Genomic DNA, 19420 nt, shown 5'->3' on the forward strand with positions numbered 1-19420 from the left:
GTCTCCACAGCTGCCTGTGGCAAAGAATTCCACAGATTCACAACTCCCTGGCTTAAGAAATTCCTCATCTCCGTTCTAAAAGGACACCTTCTATTCTGAGGCAGTGTCCTCTAGAGCTAGACTCTCCCACTATTGGAAACATCCTCTCCACATCCATTCTATCAAGGCCTTTCGCCATTCAATGAGGTTTCCCCTCATTCTTCCGAATTCTTGTGAATACAGGCCCAGAGCCATCGAATGGTTTTTTTAATACTTATATATGCTTTCATATGATTTTCATAAGGGGCAAAAGTTTAGGGGTAACATGAGAGGGAACTTCTTTACTCAGAGAGTGATAGCTGTGTGGAACGAGCTTCCAGTAGAAGTGGTAGAGGCAGGTTCGATTTTGTCATTAAAAAAAAAATTGGATAGGTATATGGACAGGAAAGGAATGGAGGGTTATGGGCTGAGTGCAGGTAGGTGGGACTAGGTGGGACTAGTAGGCGTTCAGCATGGACTAGAAGGGCCAAGATGGCCTGTTTCTGTGCTGTAATTGTTATATAGTTATATATGACAAGCCATTCAATCCTGGAATCATTTTCGGGAACCTCCTTTGAACCGTCACCAATTTCGGCACATCCTGTCTATGCTAAGGGCCCAGAACTGCTCACAAAACTCCAATTGTGGCCTGACCAGTGCTTTAAAGACTCAATATTACATCCTTGTGTTTATATTTTAGTATTCTTGAAATGAATGCTAACATTGCATTTGCCTTCCTCACCATAGACTCAACCAGCAAATTAATCTTTAAGGAATCCTGCACAAGGACTCCCAAGTCCTTTTGTGCCTCAGTTTTTTTGTATTTTCTATTCATTTTCATTTTTTCTACTAAACTGCAGGACCATACACTTTCTAACACTGTATTCCATCTGCCATTCATACTGACTGTGGTCTATTTTATCATAAGCCTCCAAGTGTCATAGTCCCGATTGTTAATTTCCCAAATTGCCTCCAATTCTCTTTAATGATGGCACGCCTGGTTTCCATCAAAGACTCAGTATAAGTGTGGTGAACTACATATACCTGTCTGGACACGCCCCCTACTGACTGCTCCTGTGGCTCCTCCCACTGACCGTGGCTCCTCCCACAGACCCCGGTATAAAGGCGATTGAGGCCTGAGCCCGGCCCTCAGTCTCCAGGATGTAGTATGGTGGTCAACTACTGCTTGTTCTTTCTTCCAGTCAATAAAAGCTGATATCTCGCGTCTCATCTCAGAGAGTTATTGTTGGTACATCAATAAGAACTTCTACATCACAACTACAAGTCGCCAGTTTGTTGGTCTTTTTTCTGTAAGTAAACTACGTTTCCTGATTACTTAGAACTGTTTGTTCTAAGTTTAGCTCCAGTTTCAAGGTACCTATGAGACTCCGTTTCTCTGAGTCAAGGCTCCGTGTCAAAATCCCTCCTGCTTGCTGCTCAGCGTTTACGCCTGTATAAACATCCAAACTCAATCTCCATGCCTGTGTTCTGCACTTGGGTTTGCCTCAGTTACTCATTGCAACACCAAGCACCCTGAGACCTCATCCTTAATTATTGACGCTAACATCTGAGATCAGGTCTATAGTTTCCTTTTTACTGCCTCGGACCCCCTTGAAGAGTGGAGTAACATTTGCAATTTTCCAGTCTTCTGGAAGCATTCCAGAATCTAGTGATTCTTGAAAGATCATTACTAATGCCTCCACAATCTCTTCAGCCTCCTCTTTCAGAACTCTGGGGTGTACACCATCTGGTCCAGGTGGCTTATCTGCTTTCAGACCTTTCAGTTTCCTAAGAACCTTCTCTCTAATTATGGTAACTTCACACACTTCATGCCTACTGACACCTGGAACTTTCACCATACTACTAGTATCTTCCACGGTGAAGACTGATGCAAAGTATCTATTCAGTTCATCTGCCATTTCTTGTCCCCAATTACTACAGCATCTCCCCAGCATCGTTTTCGAACGGTCTGATATCCATTCTCGCCCCTCTTTTAACTCTATGTATCTGAAGAAACTTTTTTATCCTCTTTAATATTATTAGATAGCTTATTTTTGTATTCCATCTTTATCTTCTTAATGACTCTCTTTAGATGTCCTCTGTTGATTTTTAAAAGCTTCCCAGTTTTCTAACTTCCCACTAATTTTTGCTCTATTATATGCCCTCTCTTCAGCTTTTATGCTGGCTTTGGCTTCTCCTGTTAGCAATGGTTATGTTATCTTGCCTTTAGAATACTTTCTCCTCTTTGAGGTGTATATATCCTGGGCCTTCCGAATTGCTGCCGGAATTTCCAGCTATTGCTGCTGTGCCATTATCCCTGCCAGTGTTCTTTTCCAATCAATTCTGGCCAACTCCTCTTCCATGCCTTTCAAATTCCCTTTACTCCACTGTAATCTTGATACATGTGACTTTAGCTTCTCCTTCTCAAATTTCAGACTGAATTTGATCATATTATGATCACTTGCCCCAAAGGGTTCCTTTACTTTAACCTCTCTAATCAATTATTTTTAATTTCACAACACCCAATCCAGAACAGCTGATCCTCCAGTGGGCTCAACCATGAGCTGCACTAAACAGCCATCTGATACACACCCCAGAAACTCACCCTTGTGGAATCCAGCACTAACATGATTTTTACCAGTCTAATCTGCAGATTGAAATCCCCCATGACTCCTGTAACATTGCCTTTTTGACATGTATTTTCCATCTCCCATTGTAATTTGTAAGCCCCATCCTCACTACTGTTTGCGGTCTGTATACAACTCCCATCAAGGTCTTTTTTACCCTTACAGTTCCTTTGCTTTATCCACAATGATTCAACACCATCTGACCCTAGGTAACCTCTTTCTAATGATTCACTTTCATTTTTTACTGCTCCTTTGCCTTCCTGCCTATCCTTTCGATTCAATGTGTGTCCTTGGACATTAAGCTAGCCAAAAATCTGCTAGCTGGGCTGCACCGTCTCTCAACACTTCACCAGGTATATTGTCAGTAGTCAGACTTTTAAGTATTATTGTTTATTAATAAATTAGTGCATGGACATATGTATTAATATTCTGAAAGACTATTTGAATCAGGTTCAAAGTTCTAAATTAAAAGTATTAGCAAAATACATATATGCCATCATCTACTACCCTGAGAATCATTTCCTTGCAGGCATTCAAAGTAGATTCAATGAAATACAATAGGATCTATGAAAAACTACATACAACCAAAGATGGATAAGCAACCATAGTGCAAAAGATGACAAATTATACAAATAGGCTCCAAGCTATAATCTTCTTTCAGCTATGATTCAGTGGCCTATAACATCATATCTGTCATTCTGCAATGGTGCTGCAAGTTCATCTATCTTATTCCATATACCACGTACATTCAAATATAACACCTTCAGTCCAGTATTCACCCATTTCAATTTTTTCTGCAACTGATCCTATACACAGCCTCTCCTCATTACACTTTGCCTCTGTTTGTAAACCAGCTACCTCATCTCCAGCACTGTTATCCACTTTTACTGTGATACTTCTATGCTGAAATAGAAATGGGCAGCTCTGAACACTAGTTGCACCATGCTCAACCTTTTGATTCCTAACTTTGTCTGAAGTCTTACCAACATCTGCTTCTACAACCACTCTCTTAACTGTTCTGGCACACTGGTTCCCATCCCCCTGTAACTCTAGTTTAAACCCCATGGTGCAGCATTAACAAACCTTCAAACTATCCCTTCTGTACTGGTCCCAACTTCCCTAGAAGAGAGCCCAATGATCCAAAAAACTGACGCCCTCCTTCCTACACCAACTCCTTAGCCATGTATTAAACAGTATAATCTTCCCAGTTCTGCCCTCACTAGCACATAGCAATCCCGAAATCACAACCCTAGAGGTCCTGCCCTCAACCTAGAGGTCACTGTACTCCCTATGAAGAACCTCGTCCCTCATCCTACTCATGTCATTGGTACCTATATAGACCGTGACTTCTGTCTGTTCAACCTCCCAGTAAGAATGCCAAGGTCTTGATCTGATATATTCCTGACTCTGGAACACACGGGGCAACATGCCATCCAGGGATCTTGTTCTCACACACAGTGCCTCCCGTCCATTCCACCATCACCACAGCATGCCTCTCCTTCCCTCTTCACTTCTGACTCACAGAGGCAGACTCAGTTCCAGAGACCTGACCACTGTGACTTTCCTCTCTTAGGTCATTTCTTCCCTCTTCTAAGAGTATCCAGAGTGATATACCTGTTGTTGAGGGGGATGGCCACAGGGGTGGTCTGCACTGGTTTCTTTACCCCTTTCCCCTTCCTGATTGTCAACCCGTTTCCTATGTCCTGCACCTGGGGAGTAACCACCTCTCTATATGTCCTATCTATTACCCCCTCAGCCTCCTGAATGATCTGGAGTTCATCCCAGTTCCAGCTCCAATTCCTTAACATGGTTTTTAGAAGCTGCAGCTGGATGCACTGCTTGCAGTTGTAGTCGTCAGGAACACTGGAGGTCTCCCTGCCTCCTCAGTCCGAAACATCGACTATTTACTCTTTCCCATAGATGCTGCCTGGCCTTCTGAGTTCCTCCAGCATCTTGTGTGTGTTGCTTGGATTTCCAGCATCTGCAGATTTTCTCCCCTTTGTTATGCTCCCTACTTCTGGATTCAGCCACCCTGGAGTAAAGACTGTTCCCATCTGCCTTATCTATGCCTCTCATAATTTATAACATTTCTGTAAGGTTGCCCCTCACTCTTTTGTGTTCCAAATAATAAAGATGTAGCTGGGGAAACCCCTCCCTCTGGTCCATGTGACATATTTGTAAACCTTTTCTACACTTTTTCCAGTTTAATCACGTCTTTTCTGTAACAGAATGGCCAAAAATGAACACAATACTCAGTGTAGCCTCATCAACAAATTATTCAACCACTAAATAATGTCCCAGCTCCTGATGGCCAGCATGTTAAATACCTTTTACACCACCATATCTATGTCTGGATACCACTTTCGACAAACTATGCACTTCAGAATCAGAATCAGGTTTATTATCACTGGAATGGGACGTGAAATTTGTTAACTTAGCAGCAGCAGTTCAATGCAATACATAATCTAGCAGAAAAAAGTAATAAATAAAATAAAAAATAATAATAATAATAAACAAACAAGTAAATCAATTACACATATTGAATAGATTTTTTAAAATGTGCAAAAACAGAAATACTGTAAAATAAAAAAAAGTGAGGTAGTGTCGAAAGATTCATCATCCATTTAGGAATCGGAATCGGATGGCAGAGGGGAAGAAGCTGAGTGTGTGCCTTCAGGCTTCTGTACCTCCTATCTGATGGTAACAGTGAGAAAAGGGCAAACCCTGGGTGCTGGAGGTCCTTAATAATGGACTCCTAAGTCCTTCTGTTCCATTACACTCCTTGGTGCTTTATCAATCATTGTGTAAGTCCTACACTAGTTTGATTTTGCAAAATACACTTATCTATTTTGAAATCTATTTGCCGCCCTTTGGCCCACTTCCCTAAGTGAACAAGATTCACCTGTAACACTGGACAACAAATTTTTTTGAATTGTTACTTCTCCAGAATTTTTTTTTTTTGTTCATAGACTGCTTGAAACTGAACACAAATAAAATTTCAGACTATTTGTACCACATTGGAATTTGGAGAAAAAAGGAATTAACTTTTGGCCTCCGTCTGTCAGGGTTGACTATGGATGTTGCACCCCAGCTGTCTAGATACACAAGCCTGGGCAGAATGACATGGAGAGTAAAGCTGTTGCCCACGTAGCAAGCTCCCCCTCTCCACACATCTGATGAACCCAAAGGAACAGCAGAGACTGATACAGTTGGTACCAGCAGCATCACAGGAGATGTCAGTCAGCGTTGAACTCAGTGTAAGACTGCCTTAGGGACTCCAACTCTGGTTTTTTTTCCCCTCATGATTTACTCCCAAAACCTTCCCCATGAATGAGTATAGCTGCAAGGCAGTGCAAGTTTGAGATCAGAGTTTTCCTTCTCCTAGTTGAGCAGTCAACCACAGCTGACGAGCCCCATCTGCCCGAAACGACTGTTTTTATAGTGCCAGTTACCCACTTTTGCCCTTCTCCTGTCAGTAGAAACTGTTCCACCGAGCTAGGAGCTGGACGTAGTTGACAGAGGCTATTTGACACACACACCATTGGGAATAGTTAATAGGTAGTGGGACCTTGTCCCCATTACAACCCCTGGCTATAAGAATCTTAAAGAACCATTTATTGAACATAATGCATTTAATTGCACAACAGTGCTGACATTTTGCTATAGTTCAACTAAACTATAAATGTTTTGTTGATGATTTTCATTTGTACTCAGTTTATGAAGCTTCTCACTTGAGTCTCCAACAATAATCAGCCTTCATTGATGGATTCCGGTTGCTCCGATACCATTTTTCCATGACCTCATTCTCCTGTGAAACCTTTCACCATGCCTGTCATTGGCAGTGCCAAGATTTGCAGGGAAGAAGTCTAAATGGGAATGCAGAAAGTAAATCTTTAGTGACATGTTGCACTTCATGGGTTTGTATGCTGAAGCATATTGTCAATGAGCTACATATAGTTTGGTTCTCTGTAGTTGCCAAGAAAATTGTCAAAAACATTCTGGAAAGACTTCCATGCAATTTTCTCCAGTCCCACTCCAAGCTCTTCAAGTTACCTGTCATTGATGATCTGGTTGATTTGTGGACCAACAAAAATGCTTTCCTTAACCTTGGCATCAGTTATTCTGACATGAATTATGAAATACGAAGTAATAAATCCAGGCAGTTTCAAAAGGATGGTGTGTGATGGGGAAATTTCATGGTGATTTTCATGATCAGCAGTCCGAAGTCCATTTAATAAACCCAATGTGGTCGATGATAACTTTCTTCACTATCAACAGCACTAACCAATTCTCTATCACTCACAAGTTTATTAATCAAGCCATATGTATTTGCATCAAAATCATTTTTATAAATAATGAGCAACGAGCATCTTTGACCCCCTTTGGTACAGCACAAGTCACCAGCCTCCATTCAATGAAACAACCTTCAAGTATCACTCTTTGCTTCCTATCTCTGAGCTAATTTTGAATCCTCCTAACTCACTCCTAGGATTCCGTGGGACTTAATCATGCAGGTCAGACCACCATGTGATACCTTTTTGAAAGCCTTGCTAAAGTTCTAATAGACAAAATACAGTGCCTTAACCTCAGCTATTTTTTTGGTTACTTCTTCAAAAACTCAAAGGTTCATCAGGCACAATTTTCTATGCAGAAAGCCTTGCTAATCAGGCTTTGTCTAATCAAAATGCTGATAGATTATGTCCCTCAAACTTCCATCCCATAACTTCCCCACTACTGATGTCAAGCTGAATAGTTTTTAGTTCCCTTGTTCATCCTTTCTACTCTTCTTAAACAGAACAATTTTAGTCACCTTCCAATCCTGTGGGACTTCACCAGTGGCTAATGATGAAGCAAGGACCTTTGCAATTTCTTCCCTAGCCTCCCATAAAATCTAAGGATGCTCATGACCAGGATTTATTCATCCTTATGAGGAGAAATTTTTATTAAAAATCCCACCCACCCCCTGCAGCTCGAGACATGGGTAGCCCTGCTGATCTCCAAGGGGACCTGCTCTCTCCCTGGCCACTGTTTTACTCCTAATATAGCTAAAACACCTCTTGGAATTTTCCTTAACTCTACCTGCCAGATATATTGCGTACCTTTTTCTCCCTCCTGATTTTCCCTCTTAAGAATATTTTTAATCTTTTTATCACCATCAAGGGGTTCATTTGATTCCAGCCTCCTAAGCCCAATGTATGTAAACATCCTTCATTGTCTTGACCAAGATCTCAATATATTGTCTCAGCCAAGGTTCTCAAGACTCGCCAGATTTACCATTCAACTTTCACTGGCTGATTAGCAGGTGACAGAGTGGCAATAAAGGGAGCTTTCTCTGGTTGGCTGCCAGAGGCTACCAGTGTTCCACAAGGGTCTGTGTTGGGACTGCTTCTTTTTACATTATATGTCAATGACTTGGGTGATTGAATTGTTGGCATTGTGGCCAAGTTTGTGGATGATATGAAGATAGGTGGAGCAGCAGGTAGTTTTGAGGAAGTAGAGAGGCTACAGAAGGACTTAGATTAGGAGAATGGGCAAAGAAGCGGCAGATGGAATACAGTTTTTTTTTCTCCTGTGTAAGTCTCTAGCATCATTGAGGACTTCTCTAACGGTTGCATAGAAACTGTCTGTTGTAATCAGCCTCTGGAATTATAGATAAAGCTGACCTGGTTTCCATTTCCATTTTCAGTGATCCTTATGATCTTGTGATCTGCTTCAGCACTACTATGCAGTTCTAAGCATGACAGCTCACCTTTATCAGACTCTGTGTCGCCTGTTTCACATTCGCTCTGTCACCACTGTTCGGATATGGCCCAAGTGCGGAGTGAGAGACACTGAAGCAGGTCGACAGTTCACAGACTTCAATTCGAAAAAAGGGAAAATAAAATAATGAACGCTAGGCCAAACAGGGCCACTAACTAAAACTCTCAAAAGGGAAACGAAGCCTACACTGCGGCCGAAAAGAATATCTGAACATTAAACGAATACCACTAGCCTACAGAGTCAGTTGATTTTGAAAGATAATGGCTCAGGGAGGGCCGAATGCAAAACAGCAACAAAGCTTTGCTAAGCTCTGTCCAAGTCTCGACAAGCACTACGACGACAAGAATGTAATCAAATACTATCACGATTAAATAATAATTACTTGACATGTGCAAATTCACAGGCGCAATTGCCTTATCTACTGCGCAGCCGAATCCGTGGTTGTGACACCCTCCCTTTATGCATTTGCTCAGTTTTGTGTGTGAAACATTTCACTTGACGTGGTTTTCTCTTTGGTATTGCGTTTTGTCTGTTGTGCACACTCTTTCTGAGTGACCCTGTCTGTGACACTTCCTGCAAACTTCTTCTTTGAACCAACAGCCATTTGCATCATAGGAGGATTTGCCACATCGATGACATTTTGCACCACTCAGGGACATTTTGTGCATTTCACATTCTAACCTCTTTTTCTGTAGTTCTGCTGCATCCTTTGCTGTAGTCCCTAACGATTTTGCAATGGTCAATGCCCATGCTAAGGTTAAGTCTCTTTCTGACAGTAGCTTCTTTTGAGTGCTTTGGCTAGGCATGCCACATACAAGTCAGATCCTTAATACATCAGAGAGCCCATCTCTAAAGTCACAATACTAGGAGAGTTTGCACAGTTCTGCAATGTATTCAGAAATGCTTTCATCCTTGACTTGTTCCTTTTGTAAAATTTAAACCTCAGAGCTATTACCAATGGTTTTGGGCTCAAGTGATTTTGCAAAATTGTAACAATTTCATCAAACATCTTGCTTACTGCCTCTTCAGGGGTTACTAGGTTGCATACGAGTCTGTACATTCTAGCACCCATTAAGCTACAAAGTGTGGGGATTGCTTTGCACAACCACATCACACTCCCTACAATACAGTTCACCCCTTTCTATGTAAGACTCCCAGCCTTCATTAGCACTATCAAGTTTTTAAAACTTTCTGAACAAAATCATTGCCACGTTATTTTCACTTTAAGTTTGCTAGGGTCCTGCTGAAGGGTCTCAGCCTGAAACATCAACTGTACTTTTTCCATAGAAGCTATGCCTGTGTTGCTGGCAGATGACTTAATCTGGTCTGTTCACATTGCAGCGAGGGAGGGAGGGAGAGAGAGAGAGAGAGAGAGAGAAATGTGCATGCGGAAACAACAGATCAATACACATGTGTAAACAGATCATACGTAGTTCTGTAAAAGAGATAGATCCAAATATTACAATGAGGATGCCTGAAAACAGTTACAGAATGGGACAAACCATAGAAACAAGAACTCTTAAAATCAAGGAGTCAATGTGGATATCATTAAGTGAAGTTGCCTATGAAAGTTCAAATACTTTTTCTGATTGGATGGAGAATTGAGGCCACGTTGTCCTTCAGTTCTCCTGGTCACCTGTGCTCACTACCTGCACTGTTCACACAATTGCATTTTCTTTCTGTGACCAACATCCAACAAGTCCGATTGGCCTTGGGATCTGGCTGCTGCCTTTCTCTGGTGCGCAAGTGTGACCAGGCCTTTGGCAGCAGCTTCTGAATGCTTTCCTCTGAATTGACCTGATGTCTTTTGGTTGCCCCCCCCCATCTTGATTTTTGAGTAGTTTTTTAAAAATCTCCAATGATCAGACATTTAAGAACATTTCAGAGTATTTTAATATATTTTCAACAGTATAAAATGATGAAAAATAGAAACAGAAAATGCTGCTGACACTTAGCAAGCAGATCAAGTAGAACCCACATACGAAAAAACAAGAGTTCATTATTTCAGGTCAAAGATCCTTCGTCAGGTTTCCAGCATTTCCAGTTTATTTGATTTCCATTTAAGAGCTAGAAGTTACTTAACAACACTTAGGTTCAATAATAGAAAGGATCCCTGCTAGATTAATTTCCTGTTTTTGGTTTCCCAGTCCTTTAGCTCAGCATGCTGATGCTCTGTCCTTCAGTGTGGTGCAGATGAGCTGGCAAACTGTAGAGATAGAAGTTCCACAGCAGATGACCCACCACACACACTCTCACTCACACATTCTCACACACACACACACACACACTCACTCACACACACACACTCTCACTCACACACACACACTCTCACACACACACACACACACACTCACTCACACATGTGCACTCACACACACACACTCTCTCTCTCACACACACACATGCTCTCATATACACACTCTCTCACACACACACTCACACTCTCTCACACACACACTCACACTCTCTCACACACACACTTACACTCTCTTACACACACACTCTCTCTCTCAGACACACATTCACACACACTCACTCACATACAGTCCCACATGCTCTCACACACACACGCGCTCACACTCTCTCACACACACTCTCTCTCACACACACATTCTTACACACACACTCACTCACACACACTCTCTCACACACTCACACTCTCTCACACACACACACTCACTCACTCACACAGTCCCACATGCTCTCTCACACACACACACTCACTCACTCACACACACGCTCACACTCTCTCACACACACTCTCTCTCACACACACACACACTCTCACACACACACACTCACACTCTCTCTCACACACACACACACTCACACACACTCACTCACTCACACAGTCCCACACGCTCTCTCACACACACACTCACTCACTCACTCACACACACGCTCACACTCTCCCACACACACTCTCTCTCTCTCTCTCACACACACACACATACTCACACTCACACTCACACACACTCACACTCTCTCTTTACCACCTAAAGGCAACCCCTGTGTTCAAGGGTTTCAGAAATTTACCCTTCCAACATTCACAAATCATTACACAAAAAATGTTGGAAGATGGAATAAAATCCACTCCTGTTAAATAAATCAAAGCATTTGTAGACACCTTTGCAAGTATTGTGGTTTCACTTTATGGAAAATGGTGGTAAGGCCTGTTTTCTATGAATGCAATCACCCAATATCACGGGAATCACCTGTATTCACTGAGGCTACTTAATTGTATTCTGTATTAGTTTATTCATTTCTCATAATTTTAAAACTTGAAAAAACTCAAGACTTGAAACTACTTACAGGCCTGGGTAGATCTGTAGACTAGTATAATTCTTTTCTGTGTTGTTTTTTACGTAGTTCAGTCTAGTTTTTGTACTGTGTCATGAAACACCATGGTCCTGAAAAACGTTGTCTTATTTTTACTATGTACTGTACCAGCAGTTATGGTCGAAATGACAATAAAAAGTGATTTGACTTGACTTGACTTGAATGATGTAAATAAGGTTGAAAGAATACAGAGAAATTTTACAAGGATGTTGCTGAGTCTGGTGGATCTGAGTTATAAGGAAAAATAGAATAGGTTAGGACTTTATACCTTGGAATGTAGAAGATTGAGAGGAGATTTGAAAGAGTTATACAAAATTATGAGGGGTATAGATAGGGTAAGTGCAAGCAGGCTTTTTCCACTGAGGTTGGGTGAACTATACCAAGAGGTCATGGGTTAAGGATGAAAGGTGAGAAGTTCAAGGGGAACATGAGGGGAAACCTTTTCACTCATAGGGTCGTGAGTGTGAAGCAAGCTCAGTTGGTACATGCGAGTTTTATTTCAACGTTCAAGAGAAGTTTAGATAGGTACATGAATGGTTGGGGTATGGAGGGCTCTGATCCAGATGCAGTTCAATGAGGGTAGTCAGATTAAATAATATGGCATGGACAACGGCCTGTTTCTGTGCTGTACTTTTCTATGACTCTATGAAATGAACCAAAGAACTAAAAAAAACCCTAGAAACTTAAAAACAGTTACACTTATAATGCATTTCAATCAATTCTTTTATACAAACAAATACTAGAAATTTAATCCTTGCAGTTAAAACAATTTATTTTTCCACCAGCAAGATCTCAAAAGAATGTGGTAGAATTGTGTCTTTTTCTGGACCTAAACATTCAAACTGTGTAGGAGTTGATAAAATATGTTTTCCTTTCTGGGTTGAATATTTATCTTGTAGATAACTATCAGTTAATCTCCCACTACCTACTGACTGATTAACCTGCTCAGGGATTAAAAGCCACAGACACCACTCATGCAGTGTCTCAATGCATGATAGAACCATGCCTATCTAAACTCTACGTGACAAGCTGCTCAATAATTTCTTACTGCTTGTGCTTGAACCTGTCCATCTACAGTTTTTCTGCTATTCAACTTTTGTTCATACTTGGGCCATGCCCTCACATTCCAGAGAAGTCAGATAATAGTCTCTATTCCCAGGACAACATTGCTCTGACTGTCACTCTGCTAACCACATAGACAGAGGCATCAAAGTAAAAATGGTGGAAGCACTTTTCCAGGATATTGAAGAGGCGCATGGTTTACTCTTGGACAAGGGGTAACACCTACTTAGCCCCCCGATCAGGGTCATGGAAGCCATGGAAGCAGGTAGTGATGGTCGTATGAGCAGCTGGTGCATATCACAAATTATGTGAATACCGACACCAAGCAGACTATTTTTGAGTTGATAATGGCTGGGATCATCTGTCTTGCAAAGACACCTGCCCAGAAGAAGGCAATGGCAAAACTCTTCTAAAGAAAGATTTGCCAGGGACAATTATGGTCAAAGATCACGATCACAATCGCATATGACATGGAACACAATGATGATAATGAATGCTTGGTACAACAAAATCTGTCTTAATTTTGTGGACAACTCTGGCCCCACACTTTAGGAAGGATGTAGATATATTAAGAAGGTTTAAGGGAGGTTCATTATATTCTTTCTTTATCACCTCTTATCCACTGACATTTTCACCTTCAAGAATTAATATACATGGAAGTTAAGATTACACTGTATATCTGGGTCTGTGGAGACTCCATCTTCCTCTCAACCTACTATCACTGAGCACCCCAAACCTACCTTCTCCTCAGACACTACCAATCCTCTTCCCCCTCCGATCCCAGCTCTGATTCATGTCGGGTCTTCACTATTCCCTCTGACCTTCCCCTCTCTGAGGCAGAATGTTCTGTCCTCAGTGAGGGCCTCACCTTTGTCCCCTTGCGCCCACACCTCAGTGAGTTCTGCGCCTGCCACGATGCTGAGATTTTCTTCCACCGCCTCCATCTCCGAGCCTGCTTCTTTGACTAGGTCTATCCACCCTGCACCAATGACCCCTTCCCCCATCTTCAACCCTTCTCATCTTCCTGGACACGCCGCTCTGGTCTTCTACCTGCACTGGATCCTTTTATTGCCAACTGCTGATGGGACATCAGCCATTTTGACTTCTACATTTCTCTCTCCAATTCCAACCTCAGTTCTTCTGAACGCTCTGCTATCCACTCTCTCCACACTAATCCTAACTTCACCATCAAACCCGCACATAAGAGGGGGTGCGATAGTAGTCTGGCGTGCTGACTTCTACCTTGCTGAGGTCTAGCGACAACTGTCAGACATCTCTTCTTACTTACCATTCGAACAGGACCCCACCAAGGAGCACCAGGCCATTGTCACCCACACCATCACCAACCTTATTAACTTTAGGGATCTCACATCCACTGCCACCGATCTCATAGTCTCTGCATCCCGCACCTCCCATTTCTAAGCACTACCCAGGATCCACAAATCTGCTTGTCCAGGAAGACCCATTGTTTCAGCTTGTCCCTGCCCCACTGAACTCATATTTGCATACCTTGACTCTGTTTTATCCCCCCATGTTCAGTCCCTTCCTACCTATATCCATGTCACTTCACACACTGTGGATCTTTTCAATGATTTCAAGCTTCTTGGCCTCCATCTCTTAATTTCACTATGGATGTCCAGTCCCTATACACCTCCTTCTCCCACTAGGAAGGTCTCAAAGCTCTCCATTTCTTTCTGAACACCAGACCCAACCAGTTCCCCTCCACTACCACTCTTCTCCATCTAATGGAACTTGTCTTCTGTCTTAATAATTTCTCCTTTGGCTCCTCCCATTTCCTTCAAACAAAAGGTGTAGCCATGGGTACTCACATGGGTCCCAGGTATGCCTGCCTTTTTGTTGGCTGATTTGAACAGACTATGTTCCAAGCCTACACTGGTGTCTGTCCCCTACTTTTCCTATGCTACATCGACGAATGCTTTGTTGCTGCTTCCTGCACCCATGTGGAGCTTGGCGACTTCATCGACATTGCCTCCAACTTCCACCCTGCCCTCAAATTTACCTGGTCCATTTCCGACACCTTCCTCCCCTTTCTTAACCTGTCTCTATGTCTGGAGAGAGCTTATCTACTGATGTTTATTATAAACCCATGGGCTTTCACAGCTACCTGGACTATACCTCTCCCACCCTGTTACTTGTAAAAGCACCACCCCCTTCTCTCAATTCCTTTGCCTCCATTGCATCTGCTCTCAGGATGAAGCTTTTCATTCCAAGAAGAAAATATCCTCCACTTTCAAAGAAAGGGGCTTCCCTTCCTCCACCATCAGCAATGTCCTCTTTCACATCTCCTCAATTTGAAGCACGTTTGCAATCCTCCCACCACCCTACCAGGAATAGTGTTCCTCTTGTCCTCAACTATCACCTCACCAGCCTCGGTGTCCAGCACATAATTTTGCAGAACTTCCACCATCTCCAACGGGATCCCACCACCGAGCACATCTTTCCCACCCCACATTCTGCTTTCTGCAGCGATCATTCCCTATGCGACTTCCTTGTCCAATCATCCCTCCCCACTGATATCCCTCCTGGCACTTATCATTCAGGGCCCCAAACAGTCCTTCCAGGTGAGGCAACACTTCAACTGTGAAACTGTATCTACTGGGGAGTCCGGTGTGTCTGAACACTGTGTCCGGTTCTCCCGGTGTGGCCTCCTGTATATCAGTGAGACCCAACGTAGATTGGGAGACTGTTTCACCAAATGCCTATGTTCCATCTGCCAGAAAAAGCAGGATCTCCCAGTGGCCACCCATTTTAATTCCATTTCCCATTCCCATTCTGAACTGTTAGTCCATGGCTTCCTCTAATGTCACGAAGAGGCTACATTCAGGTTGGAGAAACATCCCTTTATATTCCGTCAGGGCAGCCTCCAACCTGATGGCATGAACATCGATTTCTCAAACTTCTGATAATGCCCCTCCCACCCTTCACCTTTCCCCATCTCCTTTTCCCTCTCTCACCTTACCTTCTTGTCTACTTATCACCTCCCTCTGCTGCTTCAACCCCTCTTTTCTTTCTTTCACAGCCTTCTGTCCTCTCCTATTTGATTCTCCCTTCTCCAGCCTGTATCTCCCTCACCAATCAATTTCCCAGTTCTTTACTTCATTCTTCTCCCTCTTGGTTTCACCTAACACTTTGCATTTCTCCCTCCACTCCCCTACCTCTTAAATCTACTCCTCACCTTTCTTTTCTCCAGTCCTGCTGGAAGGTCTCGGTCTGAAACATCGACTGTACTCTTTTCCATAGATGCTGTCTGGCCTGCTGAGTTCCTCCGGCATTGTGCGGGTGTTGCTTGGATTTCCAGCATCTGCAGATCTTCTCTTGTTTTTGATCAGATTAAGTCCAAGAAATGAATCAAAGTTGTCAAGTATAATGGATGGAGAAAATCCAGCTGTTGTCACACACCACTGTAAGCAACACGTCAGTTTGTAAAATTATCTATTCACTACCATTCAGTCACAAAATCAATTTCCATACATGCCACATCTTTCCTTTTGTGTCTGTGAGCTTCCATGCTGTGTGACTGTCAAATACCTTTTGACACCCCATTTCTGTGATAATTCATTACTGCTGCTATCTGATTAAAAATTCTTCCGATTCATTCTTGGAAAAGAGCTCCAAGCTGACTGGCATTTGAACATCTTCTGCCTTATTTTTAATACCCTCAATAACGGCGTCAAATAATTTCTCTAATGTTGAGGTTAGTTTCCTGATTTATTCTTTCCCCTTTCCTGAATAATGCTATTACACTAGCAATTACCCAGGTCTGTAATTGCTGAAGATTGAAAGATTAGGACAAATCTCTGCTTCCATCAGCAACTAAGGATTGTTGGCATTTACAGACTGGGGAAGGCTTTGGGATGGGGTTAATTGTCATCAGTGACTTGGCTCACTACCGCAGCTTAATGATCATCCAAAATAATGTGTAACTTGTGTTTATGTGTACATGGCTCACATTCCCCTTATAATGTTAACATTTTGAGTAGGTGCCACTCAAAGGGGCAGCAGATTCATATATGCTTCTGCTTTGGTCTGTGTCAGATGCACAAATTTTCAGAAATACTTAAATTTCTAGACCATTGGGCCTGTACCCCTCTCCTTGCTTCATTCAGACTCAGAGGAAGTCGACTGTAGATCAGCATCAGGGAGCCTGTCATTTCCTAGGAGGTATCACAGCTGTAAACAAGAAGGTAAGATTAAGGAAAGTTTTATTCTTTGAATTGTTCTGTTTGCTTAGAAGTTCAAAGTTTAAAGGTCAAAGTGCATTTATTATTTAAGTATGTATACATTATACATCCATGAGACGCGTCTCCTTACAGGAAACCACAAAACAAAAAGGTTTGGAGGGTTAAAAGAAGGCATGTCTTGCTCTAGCACACAAGGCAAATGAAGTGAAGGAGAATCCCAAGGGATTCTATAGATATTAAGAGCAAAATGTTTGCAAGGAACAAAATTGGTGGTCTGAAAGATCAGAGTGGTAATATATGCATAAGAGACAGGAGAGTTCTTAATGGTTTATTTGCAACTGTATCTACTCAGAACAAAAACACAGAGTCTATAGGAGTGAGGCAAAGCAGCAGCGATGTCATGGGCAATATACAGATTACAAAGGAGGAGGTGTTTGCGGCTTGAAACAAATTAAGGTGGATAAATCCCCAGGGTCTGACAAGGTGTTCCCTGCACCCTGCAGGAGGCTAGTGCAGAAATTGCAAGGGCCCTACCAGAGATGTTTAAAGCATCCTTAGGCACAATTTGGGTGCTGTAGGATTGAAGGATAATCAATGTTGCTCCGTTGTTTAAGATAGGCTCTAAGAATAAGTCAGGAAATTATAGGCCTGTGAGCCTTGGTTCAATCAAAAATGGAAGAACGGAATTTAATTCAGACAATTGTGAGCTGTTGCACTTTGGGAGGATAAACCAGGTTAGATCTGACAATGTTGCCAGGACTTGAGGACCTGAGAACCTGAGTTATAAGGAAAGATTGAATAGCTAAGGACTTTATTCCCTGGAACATAGAAGACTGAGGGGAGATTCGATAGAGGTTTGCAAAATTATGAGGGTTAAGGATAGGGTAAATGCAAGCAGGTTTTTTCCACTGAGATTGGGTGAGACTACAACTGGAGGTCATGGCTTAAGGGTAAAAGATGAGATATTTAAGGGAAACATGTGGGGAAATTATTATCTCAGAGGGTGATGAAAGTGTGGAACAAGTCACCAGAGGAAGAGGTGAATGTGGGTTTAATTTCAACATTTAAGAGAAACTTGGATAGGTACATAGATGGGAGAGGTACAGAGGGCTATGGTCAGGGGTGTAGGTTGGTGAGACTAGGCTAATTAATGGTTTAGTATGGACTAGATGGGCCAAAAGTCTGTTTCTGTGCTGTAGTATTCCATGACTTTTTGACTATATTGAGTTGAAGTTTGAGATCCAATTCAAGTTCAAGTTCAATTTATTGTCATTTCAACCATACTCATGTCTACCATCAAATGAATGAACGTTCTCTGGACCATGGTGCATAATACAGTACATCTGACTTGCACACATAACACAGAAAATAATATTGCCACAAATATATTACAAATAATAGGGTACATGTACAAGGGCAATACACACAAGATGCTGGAGAAAGTCAGGCTTCATTTATGGAAATGAATAAACAGTCAACATTTTGGGTTGAAGCCCTTCATCAGGACTGGAAAGGAAGAGGGAAGATACCAGAATAAAAAAGTGGTGGAGGGGAAGGAGGATGAGCTAGAAGGTGATAGGTGAAGCTAGGTGGTTGGGAATGGTAAAGGGCTGGAGAAGCATGAATCTGATAGGAGAGGAGAGTGGACTATGGGAGAAAGGGAAGAAGGAAAAATGCCATGTAAGCTTCCAAACTGATGGCATATTGAGTTCTTCCATTATTTTTTTGTTCCATCCTCCTTCTCTCTTCTTCCATTTCCCAATCTGTGCTGTTACCTCTTCTCTTCACTTGCTTATCACCTCCTGCTGGTGCCCCTCTTTCTTCCCTTTTGCCCATGCTCCACTCTTGTCACTTATCAGATTCCATCTTAGTGTTGCCCTCCAGCATTCACTCAGTGCTGCCCTCCAATGGTCACTCAGTGGAAGTGCATGCTGAACACTCAGGGACATGGACTATATCTTTTTTTCTTTCCGACTGTATGTTTTTCCAAAATCATAACCATATATGCTGCTTGTGCAATGTGCTATGTGCAGTGTGTTGTGTGTTGTTGTTAATGTGCTTTGCACCTTTGTCTTGGAGAAATACTCTTTTGTTTGGCTCTATTTATGTATGGCTGAATAATAATTAAACTTGAACTTGGTGACAGGGGTTCAGTGGTCTTCCAGCCCGGGAGAAGAAGCTGTTTTCCATCCTAACAATTCTCGTCTTAAAGCTGTGGTACCTCCTGCCTGATGGTAGTGATTAATGAGGTAATTGGAAGGATGGGAGGGATCATTGACAATGCTAAGGGCCCTGTGTATGCATTTCTCCTCGTAAGTATCTCTGATGGGTGGAAGAGAGATCCTGATTATCCTTTCAGCAGTTGCGCAATCCCTTATAGGGACTCATAGTCAGATGCCTTGCAATTTCATC

This window comes from Hypanus sabinus, chromosome 1 (genome assembly GCF_030144855.1).
Source record: "Hypanus sabinus isolate sHypSab1 chromosome 1, sHypSab1.hap1, whole genome shotgun sequence".
Classification (NCBI taxonomy): domain Eukaryota; kingdom Metazoa; phylum Chordata; class Chondrichthyes; order Myliobatiformes; family Dasyatidae; genus Hypanus; species Hypanus sabinus.